Genomic DNA, 15,920 nt, shown 5'->3' on the forward strand with positions numbered 1-15,920 from the left:
GTTGTCTACTATTAGTCTGGGTCCTCTGTCAGTTGTGGGGTTCTCCACTTGGTAGTCTGGGTCCTCTGTCAGTTGTGGGGTTGTCTACCTTAGTCTGGGTTCTCTGTCAGTGGTGGGTTGCTTACTTGGTAGTCTGGGTCATCTGTCAGTTGTGGGGTTGTCTACTTGGTAGTCTGGGTCCTCTGTCAGTTGTGGGGTTGTCTACTTGGTAGTCTGGGTCCTCTGTCAGTTGTGGGGTTGTCTACCTTAGTCTGGGTTCTCTGTCAGTTGTGGGTTGCTTACTTGGTAGTCTGGGTCCTCTGTCAGTTGTGGGGTTGTCTACTTGGTAGTCTGGGTCCTCTGTCAGTTGTGGGGTTGTCTACTTGGTAGTCTGGGTCCTCTGTCAGTTGTGGGGTTGTCTACTTGGTAGTCTGGGTCCTCTGTCAGTTGTGGGGTTGTCTACTTGGTAGTCTGGGTCCTCTGTCAGTTGTGGGGTTGTCTACTTGGTAGTCTGGGTCCTCTGTCAGTTGTGGGGTTGTCTACTTGGTAGTCTGGGTCCTATGTCAGTTGTGGGGTTGTTTACTATTAGTCTGGGTCCTCTGTCAGTTGTGGGGTTGTCTACTTGGTAATCTGGTTCCTCTGTCAGTTGTGGGTTGTCTACCTGGTAGTCTGGGTCCTCTGTCAGTTGTGGGGTTGTCTACCTTAGTCTGGGTTCTCTGTCAGTTGTGGGTTGCTTACTTGGTAGTCTGGGTCCTCTGTCAGTTGTGGGGTTGTCTACTTGGTAGTCTGGGTCCTCTGTCAGTTGTGGGGTTGTCTACTTGGTAGTCTGGGTCCTCTGTCAATTGTGGGGTTGTCTACTTGGTAGTCTGGGTCCTCTGTCAGTTGTGGGGTTGTCTACTTGGTAGTCTGGGTCCTCTGTCAGTTGTGGGGTTGTCTACTTGGTAGTCTGGGTCCTCTGTCAGTTGTGGGGTTGTCTACTTGGTAGTCTGGGTCCTCTGTCAGTTGTAGGGTTGTCTACTATTAGTCTGGGTCCTCTGTCAGTTGTGGGGTTGTCTACTTGGTAATCTGGTTCCTCTGTCAGTTGTGGGTTGTCTACCTGGTAGTCTGGGTCCTCTGTCAGCTGTCCGATTGTATATTTGACCGTATGGGTCCTGTGTAAGTTTGTAGGGTTGTCTTGTTGATAGCATGGGTCGTCTGTCAGTATGGGGTTGTCAGTTTGGCAGTCTGGTTTCTCGGTCAGTTCTGGGGTTGTCTTTTTGGTAATCTGGTTCCTCTGTCAGTTGTGGGGTTGTCTATTTGATAGTCTGGGCAAACTTTCTGGCTTGGGATTGTCCATTTTGGTAGTATGGTTCCCCTGGCAGTTCTCTCTCCGACAGGTTGATCATTGTAACGTGCATTGTATATTCTCATTCTCTAATGGGAAGGAAAATTCATCAAAAATCGATATATTTACCTTTCTTGGTCTAGAATGAATTTGAATAATTTACACAATGTAAGATGATGGAAGCCAGGCTGGTAATCCGTTGTACTTTCAACTAAACAGACCGTCAACAATAAAATATGGATTTGACGAGGGGCAGATTTAAATGTCTGGGAATAAGAGTACGGAATAATAACAGAGATCCTTTTAGAACTCTATGTTTACTTAGAGACATTTACCTCAGTGCAAATTTGAAGAATCAAATGAATAAAATTATTAGCGAAATTTATCGCCGAAATAGAAGTCAGCAAGGAGTCTCATATAGACATTATATCTGTGACATATAAAGACGTCGCTGGGCTTCGGATGTAATATTTATTCTAAGATGAGCGCAGTCATATGGAAGCGTATAAGTGTCACATTCTAAAAGAAGAATCATATACGTTGATGATACTTTCATCTTCGTAGATGATACTTATATCTACGTAAATGATACTTTCGTCAAAGTAGATTATACTTACATCTAGTACCTGCATAGACGACACTTTCATCTATGTACAAAAAACCATGCATATCGTTACTCAGACAGTAATATTTTATTATGTGAAGGCAGGACTAATTAAAGGTGATTATTTAATTACTGTAGACCTATTTAAATGTTTTGAACCATGTCGGTCCTTTTTTTTCATTTGGCCATTTCGTATTTTTACAACATACTGATATTTCAAATTGTCAAACTGGCAGGGCTAGAATATTAACAATACACACACATATATATATAATACATTCATTAACAAAACTTGTACCTTCAATGTTTCATATGATGTTGACGAGTATTAGTTTGATCCTATATAGTTGTTTTTTATAGTTTGAGTGATTCTCATCATTCATATTTACCTTTCGCCTCTTAAAACGTATTTCCGTAATGAGGAATTCCTGTGATTTCTCGGACTTAAACCATGTTATACGAGGAAGTAAGACGAGTTCTATGGATGAACAACTTCTTTATTACAATTAGTGCGACGTTACGGTGTAGATCCTAACACCTTTATCAAGCAAGTGATGGATAGTGTTTACTTACTTACTTACTTTTGAGATCTAACGTGCGCTTTCCGACTGGTGCGTATTTCGCACACGGGCCCGGCCAAGTCATTTAATGTGTTTCCGAAAGGGGCAAAAGTGGTGTGTGCAATCCAAGAGGGGGCTTTAGGGGTTGCTTATATAGAATTTGGGAATTTTTAGATTTGGAATAGATGCCGATGGGGTTGGGGAGTAGAACCAAGGGAGCTGGGTATGGTGGATGTTTGTTTGTTTATGTGATTTTGATTTGGTAGATTATAGTGTTTTAGATGCGTTTTATTAGTTCCGTTTTGATTAAGAATACGCCTAAGGCCTTGAAGTTTTCTAGTTTATTTTGTGGGTTTAGTATTGCTTCTAGAGTGAGAGCCTTGTTTAGATTGAGGGTGGTTTGTAATGCGGTTCGATGTGTTAGGTAATGTGTGCAGTGGATGAGTGCGTGTTCTGGGGTTTCTAGTTGTTTGCAGTGTGGGAAGTTACCTGTTGTGTGTTTTTTTAGTTTTTTTAGGTGGTTATTTAGGTTGGTGTGTCCTGTTTGGAGTTTAGTGATTACTCTGTCGATTTTTTTTGATGGATGGAGAATGTTTGGTTTGGTAAGTGGGTTGCTGAGTACTTTTCTGATTTGGCTATTTGAGTTTAGATATAGGTTATGCCATTTTTTGGTGATTTTTTGCTTGTTTACGCTTTTAATTTCTGATTTTGAGATGGGTAAGTTTAAGCTTATTTCTGGGATTTTGAGGGATAGTTTGGCTGCCTTATCGGCGTTTTCATTACCGTATATTCCTACGTGGGCGGATATCCACAAGAAGGTTATTTTTTTGCCTGCCTTAGTTAGGTCGTTGGAGCTTTTAAGTATTTGATTTATTAATTTAGGTCAGTTTTTGGTATTTTTGTTTTGGAGGGCTTGCAGTCCACTTAGGGAGTCGGTAAGTATTAGGATTTTTTTGTGTTTTTTGGATTCTTGATTATGGAGGGCTGAGGCCATGCCCATTAGTTCTGCCGTGAATATTGATTGGTTGTTTGGGAGTCGGAAGGATTGTGTGGTTTTAGTTGGTTGTGTGGTATGGACTCCGCAACCTGTGTGTTTGGAGGTCGGATCTGAAGATCCGTCCGTGTAAATGTGACACCAATTTGGCCAATTTTCGTGTATGTATGCTAGTGTGGTGGTTTGGGTCGGTTTGTTTATTTATTTGGCTAGCTAGTGTTGTGTCTATTTTGAGTTTAGGGGTGAAGATATTTGATTGTTTGCAGTATTTTTTAAGATTTTTAATTTGGTGTTCATTTAGGTAGTTTGTTATTCTTTGGGATATTGGGGTAAGTAAGAGGTGTTTACGAGCTACAGCTTGGTTTTTGGGGCTGATATTTTGGTTTATTAAGTTTTGGATGAGAGGGTTTGATTGGGACGCGGCCCAGAAATTTAAGCTTAGCTGTTCCCTGCGTAGACTTAGTGGCATTCCTCCTGTTAAGGCCTGAAGTGAAGTGTAGGAGGTGCCATGTTGGGTGCGTGTAATTGGCTTGAGAGCCTGATATTGTATTGAGTCAAGTTTTTTAGATAGAGAGTTGTTTAGGGTGTTGTATATGGCGCAGCCGTAGTCTAGTTTTGATCTAATTAGTGATATGTAGAGAGAGAGGAGGGTATCTTTGGAGGCTCCCCAGTTAGAGCCAGTTAGGAATCTTAGGGTGTTTAGGTCTTTACTGCATTTAGTTGTTAGGTTTTGTATGTGAGCATCCCAGGTGAGATGTTCATCGAAGTCCTAAGAATTTGGTTTGTTTTTGAAATGTGATTGTTTGGTCGTTGAGCTGGAGGATTGGGGAGGCGGGTTTCATGTTTTTATGTTTGAATACTATTCCTGTTGTTTTTTCTGAGTTAAGGGAGAAGCCCCATTTGTCAGCCCATTGTTGTATTTTATTAAGAGATTTTTGGAGTAAATTTTGGGCCATTTTAATGCTTTTAGTGCGGATCCAGAGGGCTCCATCATCCGCGAATTTTGATGTGTTTACTTTAGGGGATAGGCCCTCGAACAGATCGTTTATCATTATATTGTTGTGCTAAACAACATAGGTATATATACTTATTAACATCAAAGTTTATACAGTAAATTGATTGATGGACACAGAGAGCCGATTAAGATAATTGGAAGCCAGTGGATGACTAATGAACACAGAGTCAACAAGCAGACTGATAGAGATGATTGGAAGCCAGTGGATTAATTGGACGGACATAGGGATTTAGCAATTAGGTGATGGTAAGCAGGCGGGATGTAATAGCCTTTGTCTCTGTTCATTGCAGGCTGGATCCTTTTGATGTAGATGGCTTCTAGGAGTTTCCTGATTTTGTAGTCTGATTGATTGTTGCCCAGGATCTTGGTGTTGTTCCACTGGATGTTGTGGTCGGGTTGGGCATGGGTGTGGTCGGAGATGGCTGATTTTGAGTCATTTTTTGGTACTGAGGTCTTGTGTTCTTTTATTCTAATGGGTAGGGGCCTGGATGTTTCTCCTACATAGGAGTCACCACAGTCACATTGTATGTGATATACGGCACCAGCTGGGTCTTCTTTCTTTGGTGTAGGGGGCTTGCCATTGGTTTACTGTATAAACTTTGATGTTAATAAGTATATATAACTATGTTGTTTAGCACTATCGATCAATTGCTTGATAAAGGTGTTAGGATTTACACCGAAACGTCACACTAATTGTAATAAAGAAGTTGTTTATCCATAGAACTCGTTTTACTTCATCACACCAACTTCTAAATGCCACTGAAAGAAGTTATGTTATACGAGGGCTGGTCAAAAAGTTCTAAGCCTAACAAACAAAACCAACAATTGAGAAAGTGTTTTAATATTATTTTTCAACATGATCTCCCTGTTTTTCAATACACTTCTCATATCGATAGTTATGCTCTTCATTTCCAGTCAGGAAGATGTTTTCTGAAGCAACACTGAAAAACCCATTCACGGCAGCTTCGAGATCATCGTTGTCGGTAAAGTGCTTTCCAAAAAGGTGTTCTTTCAGTTTAGGAAACAGATGGAAATCACTTAGTGCCAGGACTGGCGACTATTTGGGGTGAGGAAGCTCTGTGAACCCACATTGGCGCACAGCAGCCTTTGCAAGTCGAGAGATGGGAGAAAAGGCATTGTCATGAAGGGGTAGAACTCCTGCAGTCAGTATTCCTCGCCGCTTTTCTTTAATACATGTCTCAGGTGATGAAGCAAATCAGCATAGTAGGCACCGTTAATCGACTTTTGACTTTCCAAGTAGTCAACAATGATCACACCCTTTGCATACCAGAATACAGTGTCCATAACTTTCATTACTGATCTTGAAGACTTGAATTTCTTTGTTGCCGGAGAAGTTTAATGGTGCCATTCTATGGATTGACGTTTTGACCCGGGATCATAGCGATGGACTCATGCTTCGGCATCCTTTCTTATTTCGTTTTGAATTTGACGAAATCCTCCTCAATGTCACTTCTTTGTTTCTTAACATCAGAATTAAGAAACTATTGGCACTCAACGAGCAGATGTCTTACTCATCTTTAAATGTTCATGAATAATAGTTTTAATTAATCCATGGCTTATACCTGTGCCATCCTCAAGTTCATCAATGGTAATACGTCTTCCCGACAGTATACGTGTTTCTATCTCCTTGACTGAATCTTCATTGATGGAAGTTGAGGAACGTTCAGACCTAGGATCATCATTAAGGCTTGTTTTCCCAGCCTTAAACATAGCTGCCCACCGTTTAACAGTGGAATAGCTTGGGCACTTATCCCCCTACACTTGGGACATGCGGTCATGAATATTTTAGGGAGTAAAAAACTTGTTGACTGCTCGGTACTCGCTCTTTTCCATTTCTGTGACCATTTCGACTTCTCTCACGTTAAACTGGCGGCGTCAACAACCCTAATACACTTGCAATGAACTCCATAGACTAGTTCACTTTGTTATGGCCCACAGTTGAAAGTTAGTCAGGATAAAGTTAGATAACCTCAATAAGCATATGTCAAGGTAGAAAGTCAATTATTGATTATTAAATAAGCCAGAGGTTTATATAACTGACTCGGAACTATTGCCTGTCGCTAATTCGATGGTAGATGATACTTCGATGTAGATTATATTATCATATACGTACATGTAGATGAAAGTATTACCCACGTAGATGTGAGAAGTATGATCTACGGAGATGATAGTATCATCTACGAAGACGAAACAAAATTCAGAATGTGGCAAGCTTTCTCTCCCATACAGTCGTATTGAATATGCTGACAGATTGGTCTCAGACCAGAAGAAACACTATGATAGAGCTGGCTGATATTGAGTTGGAAAAGTTACATGAGCTCTTGCAACCTCAAACCCTACCCGCCCTAAAGGGTTTGAAACCATGCATATGTCAGTAGACATTTTGAAGCAAAAATACACTGTGGGGTGTCACATTATACTTCAGACATCCATTTATAATGAAATGTTAATTATCTGCGCTGTGATTTATGACCATTATATAATGATTTGCTATGTTCAGTCAGTTCACATGGCCGGGCGTTCTGGTGGCGGATGATCGCATCTACCAGGAATTAGATCAAATTCTTATCCTTACTTAGATCAAGGAGGTCTAGGAAGACGGGGGAAAATAGATGAGATAAGAAACATCAGAACAAGCTTTTTTGGACAAATAATTGCATTCATTTGTGAGTGTTTTATCATTTCTTTTAACACAATTTACACAATAACTTAGAGAGAGGGTAACATGTGGAGAGAGGGTAACATGCAGAGAGTGGGTAACATGTAGAGAGGGGGTTACATGTAGAGAGTGGGTAACATGTGGAGAGAGGGTAACATGTGGAGAGGGTAACATGTGGAGAGAGGGTAACATGTCGAGAGTGGGTAAGATGCAGAGAGTGGGTAACATGTGGAGAGGGTAACATGTGGAGAGAGGGTAACATGCAGAGAGTGGGTTACATGTAGAGAGTGGGTTACATGTAGAGAGTGGGTAACAAGTCGAGAGTGGGTAACAAGTGGAGAGAGGGTAACATGTAAAGAGTGGGTATCATGCAGAGAGTGGGTTACATGTAGAGAGAGGGTAAGATGTAGAGAGAGGGTAACATGTGGAGAGAGGGTAACATGTAGAGAGGGTAACATGTCGAGAGTGGGTAAGATGCAGAAAGTGGGTAACATGTGGAGAGAGGGTAACATAAGGAGAGAGGGTAACATGCAGAGAGAGGGTAACATGTAAAGAGAGGGTAACATGAAGAGAGTGGGTAACATGCAGAGAGAGGGTAACATGTGGAGAGTGGGTAACATGTGTAGAGAGGGTAACATGCATAGAGTGGGTTACATGTAGAGAGTGGGTTACATGTAGAGAGTGGGTAACATGTAAAGAGTGGGTAACATGTGTAGAGAGGGTAACTTGCAGAGGGTGGGTTACATGTACAGAGTGGGTTACATGTAGAGAGTGGGTAACATGTGGAGGGTGGGTAACATGTGGAGAGAGGGTAACATGTGGAGAAAGGGTAACATGTAGAGAGGGGATTACATGTAGAGAGTGGGTAGCATGTGGAGAGAGGGTAACATGCAGAGAGTGGGTTACATGTAGAGAGGGGATTACATGTAGAGAGTGGGTAGCATGTGGAAAGAGGGTAACATGCAGAGAGTGGGTAACATGTAGAGAGGGGGTAACATGTGTAGAGAGGGTAACATGTGGAGAGAGGGTATTATGCAGATAGTGGATAACATGTGGAGAGAGGGTAACATGTGGAGAGAGGGGATAACATGTAGAGAGAGGGTAACATGTAGAGAGAGGGTAACATGTAGAGAGTGGTTAACATGCCGAGAGTTGGTAACCTGTATGGGCGAGGTACAGACCTAACTTAGAAGTTTGGGAAGATGCTGCTGTGTGACAGGGTCTGTTTGACGAGCTACAGTTCCTACTTACGCTACACGCTCTGCAGATATGTGTGGACGTTTACAGACCTTAAGCCAAGCTTCATCCAACAAATACTATGTAACCCATGGCTTCCAAGCTATGCCTGTATTGTTAAGGAGGAAAGTGTCGCAGGTGGATCTAATTAGAATACTGCAAGTGGAATACCTCACAAAAAAGGAAAGGGTACATATCAATGCCGTACTGAATAATCCTTGGGACAAGCATGAGTCCTATACAATAGGTCAATACAACAGTTATGACGCCTGTAGTGTCCAGACTGATGGTGTCGTTGAATCTCCAGATCACTTAGACAGTGTCGCCAAGGAAGATGTTGGAGCCGGGATTTTGATGTGGAGAAATTGCGCTCTAGAAATAGTTTTCAAGCCCATAAAAAAAATAATTACTTGTTCGAGGGAACTTTTTGTCAAAGGTGAGGAGATTGAAGAATATTTTTGTCTAAATTGTTTTCTTTCTGAAATGACGGTATAAATTCTTTGAAGAATGAATGATTTTTAAAATGTCTCTCAGCATTTCATACAATCGCGGAAATGGCAAACGACGAACGACTTTGATTTTCGTATCACTTAAAGCCAGTGATGACGTTTCAACGTATTCTATACACAAAACCAAACTGTGATCATTTAAATTATTGATGGAAATGTACTAGTAATAGTAGTAGTAGTGGTAGTTGTAATAGTAGTAGTAGTAGTAGTAGTAGGAGGAGGAGGAGGAGGATGAAAATGTTTTCGACGACTGTTTGGTTCATTTAAGAATTGACTTTCACTTTGTGTGAGTTCATTGGAGAATGAACCTTCATAGAGTGAGGGCCAAACTGTATGAACTTCGGAGCTTACTTTATTCAGTATATGTGACTTCATGTTTACACTGACAGCCATACAACAACCACCTGTATCGCGGAATAAAATAGTTCCTCAATAGGAGAGGTGACATGACATTATGTATGCACAACATCACCATAAGATGAAAAAGGTCTGTCAAGAACTACCTCTGTAAGTCAATCACATCGACAGCGCGTCGTAATACATTTACATCAAGTACAAGACGTCAAAATTGCCGATAAACGTGACGGGAGTGATTTAGGAAGTTGTTTTTGAAACTGTGGCGATTACATGTTTTAGTCATCATTGATCAACTGGCCGGTCATTGAAAGGTGATTACAGATGTGCCTTATAAACACTAAGGTAAAATCATAGATTGCTGGAAACTGTCACTGTCAGCCTAGACACGGATGGAGTCGATACTACGATAGTTTGGTTAACGTGCATTTCTTCGTTTTGTTCACTAGTATGGGTCGTAGCGAGGATATTCGTGAACGATCATGCAGTCAAACCCTCTGACGTTTCTCAATGCATACTAAAACGCTGAGTTCAAGATTAAAGGGTATAAATGATCAGAAAAAACGCTTCTGTATGTATTTTTGCTAGTGAATTCCCAGGGGTTTCCCCAGGAAGGTGGAAGTAGTCCGTCAGTGTTTACGTCATTTCAAGAACACGGTCTCGTGAAAAACGTGTGAGCGTCACACTGTGTCGTTAATACACTTATGAATGTCAATTTCGCGGTCATGTGACCAACCTCTCGTCCAATGGAAAAGCCGTATATCGTGTAAACTTCAAATAAAAAAATATTTTCGCCAAATTAATAACATCACACTCCATAGCTTTAAAGGACTGTGACGCCTTGATATAACAGAAATACTGTTCAAAGTGGAATAAAATAAAACTCACTCATTCAGTGAAAGATTTTTTTCTTTTTAATCACTTAATCACTCAATAAGAACATGACCATAGTATTCTTTGTGGATAGAAGTTGGGTAGTATTATATCTCTAATCCCCAATCACCCAAACGGGTAATTAATGAATAGTTTTGTTGTTCTTTTGAAAGTGTTAGAAAGCATTTGTCATCCAACTTCAACCCAAATGACAAACAGTACACGTAAAATCTATAAAGAAAAAAAGCATTTTGGTTATCTTAGGTCTAAGACGATCGTAACTCCCATACTTTAACACAGGCTGCGATCGCTTTGTAGAACGGGGCTCTGATCGCAGGAAACCATCCCATACCTGACAATACAGACGACGATAAACCAGAATAGTACTTGGTGGCCTTTGATACCTTTCTTGTGTATATTCATGTGTCATTTCCCTTTTGTTACCTATTCAGTATTCAAGACAGCTCCGCTTACAAAAAAAATGTATAACAGTTAAAAAAAAACCACGCATACACGCACGCGGGCATACAAACACGCAAGTTCTTCTGCGTATTTTCACACGACCGCTACAGCAATTTTGCCTTTCCTCCCCTGGTAACCAACAACGGTGTGTAAGCACTCACTCATGTTTCTAAAAGTAACGACGTTTTTCCAAGTTTATTCAAGAACATTTCATGCTTGACGTATTGCGAACACATCTTGCATAAGGAAGCGCAAATCAAATTGTTTTTCGATAAAGAGGTGGAATATTCAACTCCGTACTGCGTGCCCTGGCTCTGCTGGGAGTTCAGCCTCGCTTTGCTGTCACCAATGCTTGTCCTGATGGTGGCGAACACTGGAAGAAGGGTATTAAATTTGATTCGTTTCATTTCATCATGTCATGTACTTGTGATCCTTCGTTTTTCACTATATTTGTATTTGTTTCAGAACTATTAATAAACGTTGATTAATGCCACAGTTCATTTGCAAGCTCAAATCATTTGGAATATGAATATCCCTCTTTTAATTTCCAGTATTGGATTTTTCGTATTGCAGTTTAAACCTCCACCGCCAATAGACTCAGCACAGCTGTAAAGTACCGAGTGGAATGAGTATTATGTTCAAATATCTTGATATCACTACAACGCAAATATCTCTTTCCGGCAAATAATGCTCGTTATAACAATACAGATCATGAAGGAACGAACATATGATCTCGTAGTTTGAGAGGATATTGAGTGGAGATAGTTCATTCATGACTTTGACTCTGTTTGCCAAGAATATACTGATGGAAAACGATAAGGGGACAAATTATTATTATTATTAATAGTAGTAGTAGTAGTAGTAGTAGTAGTAGTAGTATCATTATTATTATTATTATTATTATTATTATTATTATTATTATTATTATATCACAATGTATATAACTGTTAACTGCTCTTTCCATTTGCTGCTGTTTCCTGACATAAACACATATCATCGAGTGTTTTATGAGTTTTCCAAGAACTTACTGTAATGATGAATAAGTTTTGAAATTACGAAATTCGCAGGGTTGCATCCCTCAAGCGTGCCAGAATCGTTTGGGAACTGTCCAGTCCGGATTAACGAGGTTTCCCTGTGTTTCAACAGTGTTAGAAAATCATGGCTTTTGTACTGTCCTAAACCCATCCCTCAACATGTTTTGTCAACCCTCCAAGATTCCATTCCATGTGGACCGCATTTCCTTCCCGTCACGTGGTACAGCGGATTGATGCAGCCGCACGTGCGATCCCATTCCAGTGATGTATTATATAGTTCGTCGGCATTAGGGCAGATTACACGTCAGTTTCAAATTAAAAACGATCATGTGACCTTAAACAACAACCTTTGACATTCGGAGTAATGTCTTGCTGTCTTTAAAGAAACCATACGCATGTTTATGAGATTGCTTTAGAAGACATTATGTCTTGAGGAAAAAATGCATGTTTCCTATAATGGGATATATGTTTGTCTATATTACAAGATTGCCAACTTCCCTGCTAGTTGTAATAATACATAGCCCAGGCGTGTACGGAATGAACTCCTGTTCGTTAACGGCATCTTACCTGCAGAATTACCTGCGCTGTTGTTATCAAACTCATTCGATTTGCAACCTAGCCCTACTTTCCGCTAGAATTGTGTTACCAATTATTGGGAATAATCCCCACAAAGGGCATTTGATTAATGGCCTCATGTCGATAGCGTGAATTCCAATTTATTCCTATAAACTGAACGCTCCTGGCATTAATAAAATATCACTACATGTAAGCATCTGTTAAGTCATGGGTCTCGAGAGAGCCTTATGGCGTGGGGAGCCGACGACAGCCTTTCTTATATACAAACAACGCTGGCTATACATGATCTAACATACACATTCATACACTTAAATAAGGAATTAATAGTCCATCACCTGAAAATAAACAGTTAGATTGTGATTCTCCAAGGAATTGATGAACATCTTGCAACATTGATGTAAGTGTGGATGATTTTTTTTCATATCTAGCTGCGGGTTTAAATACATTAAAGTGTAATTATTTAAATGTACCTGAGGATATTGGTTGTAAGGTTATTTTCAGAGACGCAATGTCGTTGTGGGGCCTCTGGGCGGAGTTGTATGATGTTCCCAATGACGTTTTTTTTCTGTAACGATGAGTTGACACAATGAATGAGTTCATTAGTGAGTCTTCGCACTCAGTCGCTGTCGTGATCGGTTTAAATGTGTTTACTGTAGCAGCTGCGGACGTCGTGGCAGCTGTTTATCCGAATTATCGAAATTAGAAGAAAATAATATTATTACTACTATTCTTGTTATTTACCTCTAAATCGCATGAAGTAGTGTTATTAAAATTAACCATTCGTTGATTTTTATGAGAATGAATAAATGTCTAATCGTGTTTGGATTTACAAAGGTGTCTAACGTATTGGTGATATTGATTATTGTTTGTGTGCTGTCTGGAGTGGTGATTAACTGTTAGTCATCTTTACACTGATGAGTTTGTAACAAATGTCAATGTATTTGATCTATGAAGTACACGCTGATCACTCCATCCAAACACCCACACCTATACTGTGCCTGTGCCACGCACCCCATCGCCCAGCCTATCACGTCTCGTGGTATAAACCTGCAGATCAGTGCAGAGACCTGACGCTATGAACGTCACATAAGATAGTTCCTCGACACATTTTTAGCTTCCTGTTCTGTGACCTGGTTTTAGTCTTCAGGGCAGTGAGCGTCACATATTTGACACTTAAACATTTTTTGGAGATGTTTGGCGGTGGGGTAGCCTTGTGGTTAAAGTGTTCGATCGTCACGTCGAAGGCCCTAGTTCGATTCCTCACAATGGTAAATGTGTGAAGCCAATTCCTGATGTCTCCCAGTCGTGATATAGCTGGAATATTGCTAAAAGCGGCGTAAAACCATACTCACTCACCCACTCTTTGAGACGTTAATGTACATCACATATAATTGTGGGCAATATTCAAGCTAATGTTTTAGTAAGACATAGCCTCAAAGAATGCCTGTGACAAAATTAAAGTTTATGGTTCAGTGAGACCTGGCGCGTGTACGCTTCATACAAAATGTTTGTGACAAGATCTAAGTCTCCTGTTATGTGACAGTGTGTTCACGATTTAGTTGGACCTGGCGTTCCTGAACGTCACATGTTCCAGTTATGAAGTAAATCCTGTTAACTGATGTTCATGAACGTCACATGTACTAGTTATGTAGTTTTTTGTGCTGCACTTAGCAATATTCCAGCTATATGACGGCGGTCTGTAAATAATCGAGTCTTGGCCAGACAATCCAGTGACTGACATCATGAACATCGATCTACGTAACTGGGATACGATGACATGCATCAACCAAGTCAGTTATGCAGTAAATCCTTTTAACTGATGTTCATGAACGTCATACCTCATTGTTTTGTGACGATCCTCAGTCCCCTGTAATGTGACAAGAATTAAGTTTGGAGTTTTATCAGGCCTAGCGTCTTTGAACGTCAATTACATATGTCCTGTGGCAATACATTGGCCTCCAGTTGTTTAATAATGCGTTAACCTCCAGTTCTTCTCCCCTTTTGAAAATCAGATGTAGTTTTAGGAAGCTGTAAGCAGTAAAATTATCTGAGAGAGGATCTTCCTATTTTGAACCCTTCCCTATTAAAAATACTGGATCCCCCCTTACCAGTTCTGTTGCATCTGGCGTCTATGTTCATGAGACCTCCACGTGACACTGCAGTGTGGCGTTTCCTGCTTTATCTGACAATCGTACTCACACTCCACAGCATATACAGTGTCAGGGGCCTACTAGAGCTTCCTACCACTTGAGGGTCATTTCTGATACATTGCTTCAACATGTAATAAGTTGGAAAGCACAAGTATGGTCACAGCATTCCCATCCAGGAACTGTAACAGATCACTTCCCATGATGCCCTAGTATTATCACTAAACCTCCGCTTGACAGCCTCCATTCTCGCGGGAAATCCGTAAATGACGTATTGCGGTATTTCATAACGACATTCTGTAAGAGAGCTCCCTCAGCCGCTTACTTAATCAAATGGCTTTCAAATGTGTCATTCCATTTATCTGTGGTATTGTGAATGGTTTACACATCGATTGAAGCCAAAGGAGGGCGAGATGTCCCGTTCTGACGGTCCTACCCCAGGCTGTCGGGTAGTCACAGACGACGTGAATAGCTGGAATTACTGTACTGAAAGACAATCGCAATGTACTTAAGCCAAAAAAGACGAACTATCCTTGTGACAGAAATGACAAGTTTTTTTAAACAAATTGAAATTTATCTCTCGTGGGCAAAGGGCGTATCAGCACATTGTATAGTGCGAAGTTAGTCACGCCAAAGTGATTTATTCGGATTATGTCCTGTAAAAAACAGGATTCCAGGTAAAGTGCTTTATTGGGAAGGTCAATTAGATGTGCTACAAAATAGTTGATTTTGATTTATGCTAACTGCTGCATAGTTTCCAAAGCTGAAAGATCTCGGCCTGTCTTTCTGGAATGTTTTACATGAGGGGGCTGTGTTTGGAGCAGTTCTTCAACAGTCAGCCTGACCCAGACTCTGTTTGTGCACGACAGACACTTGATACTGTGGTCACGCATTGGAGTTTCCTTTCTTTAGAGACATACGCTAGACTGTATTCACTAATCCTCAACATATCGTGTCCTTGCAAGTAAGTGTAACTGATGCTGCCGACACAGGTACATGATCGTGGTCTTCCGTCTGTGATGCTGTACAGATAGTAGCGTTGTATCGAGTCACATTTACCTGCGATGTATATGTGTGGAGATGTACGTCTGGGAGCTGCTGGGGAAGTGCTTCTGAAAATACATGGGATAAATAATAGCTGTCCTCTACATCGTTAAGTATCATTAGAATAACCTTCTATACATCCAGGCGTGTATTAGGAGTGTAAGTGTGTTCGGGATGTCAGGGTTAGATGTGTCTAGAACTGTAGGTGTGTCAGAGGTATAGGTGTGTAGGTGGGTCAGGTGTGTAGGTGTGGCAGGGGTGTAGGTGTATCACGAGTGTAGGTGTGTCAAGGGTTTAGGTGTGTCAGGGGTGTAGGAATATCTTGGGTGTAGGTGTGAGGTGTGTTAGGGGTGTAGGTGTGTCAGGTGTTTAGGAGTATCATGGGTGTAGGTGGGTCAGGGGTGTAGGTGTGTCACGAGTGTAGGTGTGTCAAGGGTTTAGGTGTGTCTTAGGGGTGTAGAAGTATCTTTGGTGTAGGTGTGAGGTGTGTTAGGGGGGTAGGGGTGTCAGGTGTGTAGGAATATCATGG

The sequence above is a fragment of the Haliotis cracherodii genome, unplaced genomic scaffold (genome assembly GCF_022045235.1).
Source record: "Haliotis cracherodii isolate W230 unplaced genomic scaffold, xgHalCrac1.p SCAF_8, whole genome shotgun sequence".
NCBI lineage: Eukaryota > Metazoa > Mollusca > Gastropoda > Lepetellida > Haliotidae > Haliotis > Haliotis cracherodii.